The sequence below is a fragment of the Etheostoma spectabile genome, chromosome 4 (genome assembly GCF_008692095.1).
Source record: "Etheostoma spectabile isolate EspeVRDwgs_2016 chromosome 4, UIUC_Espe_1.0, whole genome shotgun sequence".
NCBI classification, from domain to species: Eukaryota; Metazoa; Chordata; class Actinopteri; order Perciformes; family Percidae; genus Etheostoma; species Etheostoma spectabile.
The window spans coordinates 31129895-31142341 of record NC_045736.1 but is presented as its reverse complement, the minus strand read 5'-3'; the positions used below and the strand labels follow the sequence as shown (position 1 = coordinate 31142341).

Sequence of the window (12447 nt, the reverse complement as noted above, 5' to 3'; positions counted from 1 at the left end):
GAGCCCTGGGTATCCTGCTCTGCTTTTGAAAATGAAACCTCAGATGGGCTGATGTGGAATATTGCCCCTTATGAGGTCATAAGGGGCAAGGTTAACTCCCCTTTCTCTGCTTTGCCAGCCCAGAGAATTTGCCCCATCCATGAGAGAGAGACACTCCTCTCTTCCTCAAAGGCTACAGACTCAGAAATGACACATACTAAGGAAAGGTTATTGTGGGACTGGCTCTAGTGGATGGAATTCTACACCAAGGCTGAAATTTGGGAAAAAAGACTCAGATACGTATTAGGGACCACTAAGGTCTATAAAAAAAGAGCTTCAGATACAGTATTAGGACCACTAAGGTCTATATAAAGACACTCCAGATACGTATTAGGGACCACTAAGGTCTATATAAAAGACACTTCAGATACAGTATAAGGGACCCACTAAGGTCTATATAAAGAGACTTCAGATACAGTATTAGGAGACCACTAAGTTCTATATAAAAGAGACTTCAGATACAGTATTAGGGACCACTAAGGTCTACAATAAAAGAGACTTCAGATACAGTATTAGGGGACCACTAAGGTCTATATAAAGAGACATCAGATCCAGTATTGGGACCACTAAGGTCTATATAAAGAGACTTCAGATATCAGTAGTAGGGGACCACTAAGGTCTATGTAAAAATAGACTTCAGATCCAGTATTAGGGACCACTAAGGTCTATTAAAGAGACTTCAGATCCAGTATTAGGGGACCACTACGTTCTATATAAAAGAACTTCAGATACAGTATTAGGGACCACTAAGGTCTATATAAAAGAACTTCAGATACAGTATTGGGGACCACTAAGGTCTATATAAAAGAGACTTCAGATACAGTATTAGGGACCACAAAGGTCTATATAAAAGAGACTTCAGATACAGTATTAGGGGACCACTAAGGTCTATATAAAAGAGACTTCAGATACAGTATTAGGGACCACTAAGGTCTATATAAAAGCATCCAAAAAGCACCATGTTATGGGACCTTTAAACAGCAGTGAATATGTAACTAATAGGAAACAGACAGTTGTGTGTTTGACTCACATTGATTGGCTTTGAATGCCACTCTCCTGTCTCCAATAAACATAGAGGAATAACAAAGACATTACAATCTCCAAAACCACATTTTGAGTAATACTCCATGACACAACGGTTGATTTTATACATTTCACCGGCCTTGTAGCCTTGAAAAGTCTTGGTTAGTAAAACTAAACGAGACTTGTATGGCGTAAGCTAACGTTAGGAGCTTCCAGTCCAACTTATCTACGCTACAAGCGTAACGTTATTCCACCAAGAATTTTGAGATGTGTTTATGGCATTTTGAAGGACATGTGAGGCATTTTGCATTTTGTGTGTGCAGTTTTGGGAAATGTGTGCAGAGTTTTAAAAAAAGGAGACACAGTATTGAGTGTGTACTTAATTTTAAGGTACTTGCTTGGGTAGCTGACTGTAGTGGACTACTTGTTGGGGGCACAGGAATGTTTTAGTTTCACTTTTCACACTGGGAGATTGTAAAACTTTGATGAGCTTGACCCGCCCTCTGCTGGCCAAATTGGATGTAACGTTGTAGAATGTAGCAATGGATGTCTTTTATGGGTTTTTTGGACACATTTTTCAATACTTTTAACAAGTTAGCTGGAAGAATCATTGGTGCTTCACTCCCCTCCCTGAAGGACATTTACACATCCCACAGTATTAGGGACCATAGGTCTATATAAAGAGGACTTCAGTACAGAGTATTAGTGGACCACTAAGGTCTATATAAAAGAGACTTCAGATATGGTGTTAGGGGACCACTAAGGCCTATTAAAACAAAACACTAAATTATTGTGGTTTTATTTAACTTCAAACTCTTGTCTTTATGTAAAAAAATAACTTTTCTGCCCTGGTCCATCTTTTAAATATTGCATTTTGATGATTAATAAATTAACATGGTTGAGGTTAAATCAAGGACCTTTTGATTAATAAATAAATTACTTGATTTGTATGTTGCAAAACGTACACATTTGGAGTTGTAGTGTTCATTGGGTTTTTACGCTGCCTTGCAAAGAAATCTTTCCTCAAGTGGGAAAATAAGATTAACTGACATGCCATAACCTTTTCTTTGTAAATACATGACGCCATCACATATTTATACAACTACAGGTCACATTCAGCTCAACCCAGGCATGTGAGCTGGCATGAGCAGGCACGTTCTCACGCTGGGTTAAGAACATGTAATTTGTAAACGGTAAGTGAGTAATTTTTTATAATGTGATGACTTGCAGATCTGGGGGAGTAGGCCAGTGAAGTGTTTTTGGTCTCCACCAACTCAGAGGAAAATATCAGACTCCTTATAGAGCTTGACAGTAACGGTTGACCGGTTGTCCTTAGCAATCAGATTGAGTCATTTGGCAACCATTTGTGGGCCTATGGTTTCCGCTTAGGCAACCATCTGTTTAATTTGTTGTTTTTTAATATTATTAAACAATTTAAAATTTAAAAACGTGATACGCAGGTATATGCAGTTAACCACTAAGAAGGCATCAGAATTTCCATATTACCCACTTAAAAATGCCAAAGACACTCATAGACACAATATGGCCTACTTTCCATTATAATTTGATATATTTTTAATTGTCATCTGTGTTTTTTCTTCTTCACAAAGGCCAAATCAAGGTATTTCACCTAAATTGGTGCATAATAGTGTATCCGAATACAGGAAATGAAGATGCTCAAAATTTACCTGAGAGAGGCACCCAGACCAACCACTGTGATATGCCACCCCCTCCCCAAAGGTTTAGTATATATATATACACTACCATATATATACTATATAGTGCAGTATACCCACTAAAATCGAATCAGAATCAGAATCAGAATCAGAGAATACTTTATTGATCCCGAAGGGAAACTCGTATCACAGTAGAACCAGTAGTAAGAAGACAGAGACGGAGCACTGCAACAGGCAGCTCGCACTTTTCAGGCATGCGCACACTTCACTTCAGAGCATCAGAACAGAATCAATCAGCATTGTAGCAAGATAAGTACAAGACATAACAACATAAAAGAATGCAAGACAACACACAGTTCATGTGGACACATGAAGGAATTTTTTGAGGTGGCATATAGAGGGTGCGAGAAACAAACAGAAACGAGGCAGACATATGGATGTGGGCGGGATGGGGAGGGAGTGTATGGTGCGTGTTGAGATAATGAGTTGTGTGTGCAATGTGCGCGTCAAACTGTCTGTGTTGTTAAAAGCTCAGTCCTAGGCGTGACCTGAAGAGATAACCAGGGCACAGACGAGATAGAAGGCCAGCTGCTGGTTGTTTTCCTGCTCGGGTGAAGGGTGGCGGGGGGGGCGGGGGGGGGGGGGGGTAGTTGATCAGTTGCAGTCCATTAGGGTGAATCGGTAGAATTTATCCAAATCAATGTCCATCAATCATTTGTCACCGACCTCAGCGTCATGCGAGCATCCATATCCGTAGTAGTTTTGCAGTCCATCTACCTCTCTGCCAGTCGGTGGTCACGAAGCAACTCACCGACTGGGCCTGTTGGTATCAATCCCCTTCTGCGCTTCACGGTCGGTCTGAGATGTTACGAGACAGTTCACTGGAATGGTTAGCCTTAGATGTAAAAACCTTCTCCTCTCAACATCGTGGAGGCACTCTTTAAGTTCCCCAGCAGCTGTGGGTGAATTGCTGGCGGCTGTCTTAACAATTTTCCGATAGGTCAGTGAGACCCCAAGTCCGATGATCAGGAGCCCCACCAACAGAATTCAATTATCCAAATGTCTTCAACGTCATCCACAGTGAGAACGTCCAGGCAGACCACGCCCACTCCCGGGAATAGGAATCGCGAGCGTAGCCTGCAGGGAACGTCCCGCTGGGGCAGTCGGCTCCCCAGGAGAAGCATGTTTGATGAAAAAATCTTGTCAATAGCGTGAGTGACCAGTTAATCAATTCCATATTCGAATGTCTAAGAAAACAGCAGGCAGGGGACAAAGAGAAAAGAAAAAGTTCCACAAGAAAGGTAGACAGACTAAGGAGCCAAGTAAGATAAGAGGGGAGAGGAGGAAAAACACGTTGCTCTCGCCAGAAGCAGGAAGAAGATACATTAGAGTAGAACACCATGGGGAGAAGCAACAGAAGCGTTGTGCTAGTAAACACTAACACAACGTTACACTGGTAGCAACCTTAGGTACCGTTAGCTACAGCCAGTATCCAACCTGCTTCCTGATGTGCGTGTCATCCTCCTCTCTCTCCCCCCAGGCTACCTACTATCACTACAATAAAGGGAAAAAAGCCCAAAAAATAACTCTAAAAAACAAAAAAAAACAGCTAATGGTGTAAAAGTGTACTGTATTTCACTGTAGAGGTTTCCAGCACGGGGACGTACACAACCGTCTGACAGCGAAAGCTGTGAGCTAACATGAGCTAGCACTATGGTCACTGCTGTTGTCGTAGAAACAACACAACGTGTCATATGAAATTTGTGAAATTTGAAATAATGAACTTTCTTCATACAAACAATAAAAAGAAGATGGGAATCATTTCAGAAACGTTTTAGCTATCTATGATGTTTGATGCTAACGTTAGCTCAAAACGCCATTCAAGTGACCGCCTTTGTTGTGTTTGATTACTAGCTTGTAGCTAAGCTAGCAGTCATTTAAAAACGATTTAGCTATGGTTGTTTGACGCTAGTTTTTGCCTTTAAACAGAAATTTAAAGAAGTATAATTACTAGAAAGAAGGAATTATTGTTTTAAGGTATTGTGTTATGTAACTCCCCCTCCCCTTTTGTGCTGATCCAAAAATTGAGTCTCTATTTGTAAGGGAAATATATCGCTGGTCATTCTTCATTGTTTCATTATTAAAATGTGTGGTTTGGTTACATAAAGAAGTTATTCTTCCACATGTAAGTAGTTCAACGATAGCAACCGTATTGTCAATTTGGCAACCAAAAGCTTGTGCTTGGTTGCCAAGCCTGGAAACACTTTAAAAACTGGGCAATGCCGGGCTTAGCGGCTAATGCTCACCAGCTAGCAGTGAGGGGATAACGGCGTTACTTTTTTCAGTAAGAGTAATCTAATTGATCTTCCCATATAATAACGGCGTTACCGTTACTCCCGAAAATGCGGCGTGTTACTATAATTGAAGCTTTTTTTTTTCATCAGACCAACTTGATCTCGAGCCGAGAGGAAAAGACTTTTTACTTCCTTGGGTAGTGGGCGTGCACGAGACAGCGCACAATGCTGACGATGGCTGAGGTCGAGTAAAATTTCATGGAAGCAAAATCAGAGGTAGAGTTGGGCGGGTGTTCATAAGCACGCATAGTCGGACACAATGAACAAAACAAGGAGTCAGTCAACGAGAGACAGGTATGGCATTATGAAATCAGGAAGGGGGGGACTTTTCCTGCTATAGAATTCCCACCGTGGTCAGAAAACTTAGGGGGGGGGCACTTTCTCTCACGTGATCTTGAGTGGCTCCGAAGCTAATTGCTGTCACTCTCTCACTTCTCCCTCTCTCCACACACCACGCGCACACACACACACCACACACCACAACACCAACACACCCACAACACACACACACAGCAGGACACGCCCGGCTCGACGCACACACCAGCGCAAATGTATAACCATTTAAAGGTGTGTAGACTTTTCTGTTAATGATGTATTGTATTAAGTGTCCATTTAATAATGATATTCAGATTTATCATAAAGAATTGAACAGAAAATGTATTTTAAGTTCCTTAAAGAGGGGTGGAGGTGGGGTCACATTTGAGCATTTAAAATGTAACTTTCCGAAGTAACATAGTTACTTTATAATGGGTACTGAGTATCTAATTAGTTTCTTTTGGGAAGAAGTAACTAGTAACTGTACCAGTTACTTTTTAAAAGTAATTACTTAGTTTAGTTAGTGTCTTTGGTGCTGAGCAGGTACTGTGGTCTTTAGAACAAGAACAGAAAGTTGTAGACGGCCGAATGACAATAATAATAACAAGTATAGCATAATATTTTAGAATGATTTTCTGTAGGTTCATCACTTCAATGACCCCGTACTGTTTTAAAAAGTTATCTGATACATTGTAGTATAGGAATACCGATTAGGGCTTTTTCAAAAATTAAAGATTTTAGGTGGGGATGAAACAATATATTCTATCACTGGTCTGCGTTACGCCAGGAAAACACTGCACGCAGAAGAAAAAGCGAATAGCTGTGAAGCGTAGATTTGTGACATAAAAGACCCGCCATTGCCCGTGTCAGTCCAAAGGGATGTGTATCTCTCCACTCTAAAAAGCTCTCTCTTCTCTCTCTCCTCTTAATTGCATCACCATTGGCAAAAGGGATAGTCAATGTCCCCCTGGCGTGATATCTCCTATCCCAGTAGCTATGCAGATATGTAAATGTGCTGTATTATATAGCGCTTTTCTAGTCTTATGACTACTCAAAGCACTTTTACATCATACAGGATACATTCACCATTCACACACATTCTTACACTGGGGCCGAGGTGCCGTACAAGGGTGCCAGCTGCTCATCAGATAAACATTCATACACATTCACACTCCGTGCGGCGACCGGGGGCAACTCGGGGTTCAGTGTCTTGCCAAGAAACACTTCGACGTGGGACTGCAGGGCAGGGATCGAACCACCAACCTTCCGATTGACAGGCAACCCCTACCACTGAGCCACAGCGCCCCTGATGATGATGGGACAGACTGTTTCTAGAAAGGTAGCCCTGGAGATTAAGGAAAACAAATGTGCTGTTACATGTGCAAGCAAAAACATCCTGTTGTTCAGTTAATACTAGACACAATCTGATATTAAAAATTCAAATTCAAGAGAAAAGTTACACAAATTTTACCCTGATATCCCACCAGTATGCAACCGATGTAAGTCCCAGATAGGTACTCTAGCCACTTCTTCTGGGCATGTAGTAAGCTTCATTCATATGGAAGTGCATTTTCTGTTTTTTTTGGTAAGAATCTGGTACCCTGCCCCCTTGGTAGCAATCCTGGGGCCACAAGTGTTCTGAAAGAAGGACATTCATTTCAGATGGTGATTGCAAAAAAGTTAATTTTCATGTATGGAAAATGGATTATGTGCCTTCATATATAGTTTGTGGCTGTGAGAACTTTCAAATACTTCACATCTGGAAAGACTGAGATTTTATAATGAAGACTGAGGAGGACAGTTTGATAAGACATGGGACACCGATACTGAATCATCTAAAAATGTGAACCTTAGACTTTGCTATTTTGGAAGACTCACTGTGAAATTAGTGTGTGATTTGAAGATGTCAAATTCGTTTAACTTTATCTTAAGATGTTTTTTATTATAGTACCATCCTTACTAGACCGTGGAACATTATTGTAATCCAAGATGTGCTGTGTTCTTTAGTCAGTATATTAGTGTGTTTTTTTGGTTAGGTTTTATTTTCCGTTTTCCCTCTCCCTTTCCTCGTTCTTTTCTTGAAAATCAATAAACATTTAAAAAAAAAACAACAACAAAAAAAACATCCTGTCCGTTTCACATCCAGGTTGGACATGATTGACAAATGTCCACTGCCACTGACCGTGAAGTTGGAGGTGTTAGACAGGTGGTGCTGTCTGAAGTACATCTGCTCGCCGACGTTCATATCCAACAGAAAGTTCTGAGTGAAATGAATAATAAACTTACCACACATGAAATATTACCCAAGTATTATTTTCCCCCCAATGGGAAGGTTGGCTGGGGGTACCAAAAGTGATATGGATTCATCCAGCAGGCAGTGGGAGGGTGTAGACTAATAAATGGCATTAAATTAATGCACGGAGGAGTAGGGTATGTTGTGTCTGTGAGAGAGAGAGAAAGAAGAGAGAGAGAGAGGGAGAGAGAGCATGTGCAGCAGTATGGCCACAAATATCTCAATGTTGGGAAACACTGTACTAATTACGTGGTTGTTGTAAAAGTTGTCAGATGGTGTAGATGGATAGACGTAGGCAACAATACAACTTCCTCACAATTTAAAGCCGCAAAACGCAAACAAGTGACGAGGTGAGGACATCACAGCAGATTGTTTTTTTTGGGGGGGCTGTATTGTGCCAAAGATTTTCCCTCAGTGCTCTGCAAGGAAGGACATCAGGTGTGATGTTGTAGCCAGACAGAGAGAAGATTGGAGATCCAAGAAGTTTATACATTTTTCTGTACAAGCTTTCTTTAAGTATTTACAGTTGGCTGGTGTGTACATACAATGAGAAAGTATAAGTGTGCGCCATGTGTGGTAACTAACACACTTTCAGAGTACACAACCAAATGACAAGATGTCTTGGTATATGACTGTTTTGTCTAATCAATGATAAAGGGACATTCGTTTTGATGACAATGACTTATTCATTATAGATTTATTTACATTTGACAGGTGAGTTAATTCTTTTGATGGAGCGATCACCTTTGCAGGTCACAGAGTGCTTAATTTACCATGTGAGGTGAGGATTGTACAGTCGTGGTCAAAAGTTTTGAGAATGACTCAAGGATTGGATTTCAAGAGTTATCTCATGCGTGTTTGTAGATATTTTTGTCAGATGTTACTACGGTATACTGAAGTATAATCATAAGATTTTTTAAGAGCCAAAGGCTTTTATGACAATTACATTCAGTTATGCAAAAAGTCAATATTGCTGTGTTGACCCTTCTTTTTCAAGACCTGCAGTTCGCCCTGGAATGCTGTCTGTTTACTTTTAGGACACTCTGACTCATGGCCGTCCATTCTTGCATAATCAATTCTTAAGTTTGTCAGAATTGTGGGTTTTTGTTTGTTCGCCCACCTCTTGAAGATGACCCCAAGTTCCAATGGGATAGGTCTGGGGAGTTGCTGGCCATGAACCCAAATGTTGATGTTTTGTTCCCTGAGCCTCTGGTAATCACTTTGGCCTTATGGCTAGGTGCTCATTTACGCAGGAAAAGGCATTGTGGTCTCCAAACTGTTTTTGGATGCTTGGGAGAAGGTGCTCTCGAAGGATGTTTTGTACCATTCTTTATTCATGGCTGTGTTTTTAGACAAAATTGTGAGTGAGCCCACCCTTGGCTGAGAAGCAACCCCACAATGAATGGTCTCTGGATGCTTTACGTTGACATGACACAGGACTGATGGTAGAGCTCACCTGTTCTTGGACAAGCTTTTTCTGGATGCCCGAACAATAGGGAAGGGGATCATCTGAGAAAATTACTTTGCCCCAGTCCTCAGGTGTCCAATCCTTGTCCCTTTTGCGAATAATAATCTGTCCTGAGTTTCCTGGAGAGAAGTGGCTTCTTTGCCGCCCGTCTTGACACCAGGCCATCCTCCAAAAGTCTTTGCCTCACTGTGCGTGCAGATGCACTCACACCTGCCTGTGCCATTCCTGAGCAAGCTCTGCATTGGTGGTGCCCAATCCTGCAGCTGAATAGACTTTAGGAGACGGTCGACGCTTGCTGGACTTTCTTGGACGCCCTGAAGCCTTCTTCACAACAACTGAACCTTCACTTTGAAGTTCTTGATGGTTGATAAATGGTTGATTGGTGAAATCTTACTAGCAGCAATATCTTGGCCTGTGAAGCCCTTTTTGTGTAAAGAATGGTGAAAGCACATGTTTCTTTGCAGGTAACCATGGTTAACAGAGGAAGAACATGATTTCATGCACCACCCATCCTTTTAAAGTTCCCGTCCTTTATTCTAACTCAACCACTGACAGAGTGATCTCAAGCCCGGTCCTCACAACACTCTCACTTGTGTAACAAAAAACACTGACATGATGTATCTGGTCCATTAGTGGCAGGGCTAAAATGCAAGTGAAAATGTTTTTTAACATTAAGTTAATTTTTATTGAAAGGAGGGACTTTGCAATAATTGCAGTTCATCCGAACACTCCACATAACAGTCTGGAGTACGTGCAAGTTTCCACATAAAAATGAGGGCAGCAGACTTTGTAAAAATTTCTATTTGTGTCATTCTCAAAACTTTGACCACGACTGATTTAGAGTTTTAAGAATTGGGTTTTTTTCACTAAATGTGCCATATCAATTGAGATCAACTGTAAGCAATTACCTCATAAAGTCAACTGGTTGAACAGCAATAACAAAATTTCACTTATGAAGTTTTTTAACATTAATATGAGGTGCCCCAGCCGTCTGTGGCCCCCTAGTGGCTAGAAATGGTGATAGGTGTAAACCGAGCCTGGGTATCCTCTCTGCTTTTGAAAATGAAACCTCAGATGGGCTGATGTGGAATATTGCCCTATGAGGTCAAGGGGCAAGGTAACTCCCCTTTCTCTGCTTTGCCAGCCCAGAGAATTGCCCCATCCATGAGAGAGAGACATCACAAAGTGGCAGTTGGTCAAGGCCCGCCCCAGCCCCCCCCCCCTCCTCTCTTCCTCAAAGGCTACAGACTCAGAAATGACACATACTAAGGAAAGGTTATTGTGGGACTGGCTCTAGTGGATGGAATTCTACACCAAGGCTGAAATTGGGAAAAAAGACTTCAGATACAGTATTAGGGACCACTAAGGTCTATAAAAAGAGACTTCAGATACAGTATTAGGGACCACTAAGGTCTATATAAAAGACCTACAGATACGTATTAGGGACCACTAAGGTCTAATAAAAGACACTTCAGATACAGATTAGGGACCACTAAGGTCTATATAAAGGACTTCAGATACAGTATTAGGAGACCAATAAGGTCTATATAAAAGAGACTTCAGATACAGTATTAGGGACCACTAAGGTCTACATAAAAGAGACTTCAGATACAGTATTAGGGGACCACTAAGGTCTATATAAAAGAGACATCAGATCCGTATAGGGACCACTAAGGTCTATATAAAGAGATTCAGATACAGATTAGGGGACCATAAGGTCTATGAAAATAGACTTCAGATCCAGTATTAGGGACCACTAAGGTCTATATAAAGAGACTTCAGATCCAGTATTAGGGGACCACTACGGTCTATATAAAAAGAACTTCAGATACAGTATTAGGGACCACTAAGGTCTATATAAAAGAGACTTCAGATACAGTATTAGGGGACCATAAGGTCTATATAAAAGAGACTTCAGATACCGTATTAGGGACCACAAAGGCATATATAAAAGAGACTTCAGATACAGTATTAGGGGACCACTAAGGTCATATATAAAGAGACTTCAGATACAGTATTAGGGACCACTAAGGTCTATATAAAAGCATCCAAAAGCACCATGGTATGGGACCTTTAAACAGCAGTGAATATGTAACTAATAGGAAACAGACAGTTGTGTGTTTGACTCACATTGATTGGCTTTGAATGCCACTTCTGTTCCAATAACATAGAGAATAACAAAGACAACAATCTCCAAAACCACATTTGAGTAAACTCCATGACACAAACGGTTGATTTATACATTTCACCGGCTTGTAGCCTTGAAAAGTCTTGGTTAGTAAAACAAACGAGACTTGTATGGGGTAAGCTAACGTTAGGAGCTTCCAGTCCAACTTATCTACGCTACAAGCGTAACGTTATTCCACAAGAAATTTGAGATGTGTTATGGCATTTTGAGGACATGTGAGGCATTTTGCATTTTGGTGTGAGTTTTGGGAAATGTGTGCAGAGTTTAAAAAAGGAGACAGTATTGAGTGTGTACTTAATTTTAAGGTACTTGCTTGGGTAGCTGACTGTAGTGGACTACTTGTTGGGGCACAGGATGTTTTAGTTTCACTTTTCACACTGGGGATTGTAAAACTTTGATGAGCTTGACCCGCCCTCTGCTGGCCAAATGGATGTAACGTTGTAGAATGTAGCAATGGATGTCTTTTATGGGTTTTTTGGACACATTTTTCAATACTTTTAACAAGTTAGTGGAAAATCATTGGTGCTTCACTCCCTCTGAAGGACATTTACACATCCCACCACACCCGCAAGGCCACCACAATTGTGAGTGATGCAAGTCACCCCGCTACAATTGTTTGACCAACTGCCCTCTGGAAAGAGGTACAGAAGTGCGCTCCGCACCACCAGACTCACAAACAGCTTCATACACCAGGCTGTTAGGAGGGAATTTCCCCCCTCTACCTCAGTTATATAAATATCCTGGACTTTGGACCCAAAATGGCTGCCTTGCCTTGCACTACTCCACTTGCACAACATTGCACACTTTGTTGGTCCTGAAAACACTTGGGAAACATTTCTGCTGCTCTTACATAAAACGGCACCACTATGCTACCGCTGACTTTTGACATTACATGACTGTCAACTGTATGCATAATTGCACTTTCTTAACTCAAATTCTGTGCTCTTATTCCTCATTGTACATATCTTCTATTTTACTTTTTATTATGTTTACTTGAATGTTATGTTTGTCTGTGGACCAAATTGGTTAAAATGTCTTGTTGTCACCGTGGGGAGAGGGAAACGCAATTTCGATTTCTTTGTATGTTTGGG

General features: G+C 41.1%; 1 protein-coding gene and 1 long non-coding RNA gene across 2 annotated transcripts in view; one reads left to right on the top strand and one right to left on the bottom strand.

Moving 5' to 3' along the window:
• LOC116687974 (uncharacterized) overlaps positions 1-497 on the top strand; it is a 7931-nt gene extending 7434 nt beyond the window's left edge. The window contains exon 3 of the long non-coding RNA XR_004331672.1: positions 172-497. This is a non-coding gene — a long non-coding RNA (uncharacterized LOC116687974). The remainder of the gene's footprint in view (positions 1-171) is intronic.
• LOC116687971 (protein-glutamine gamma-glutamyltransferase 5) overlaps positions 1-12447 on the bottom strand; it is an 84194-nt gene that overhangs the window by 34086 nt on the left and 37661 nt on the right. The gene's annotated exons all lie outside the window — the stretch shown is intronic.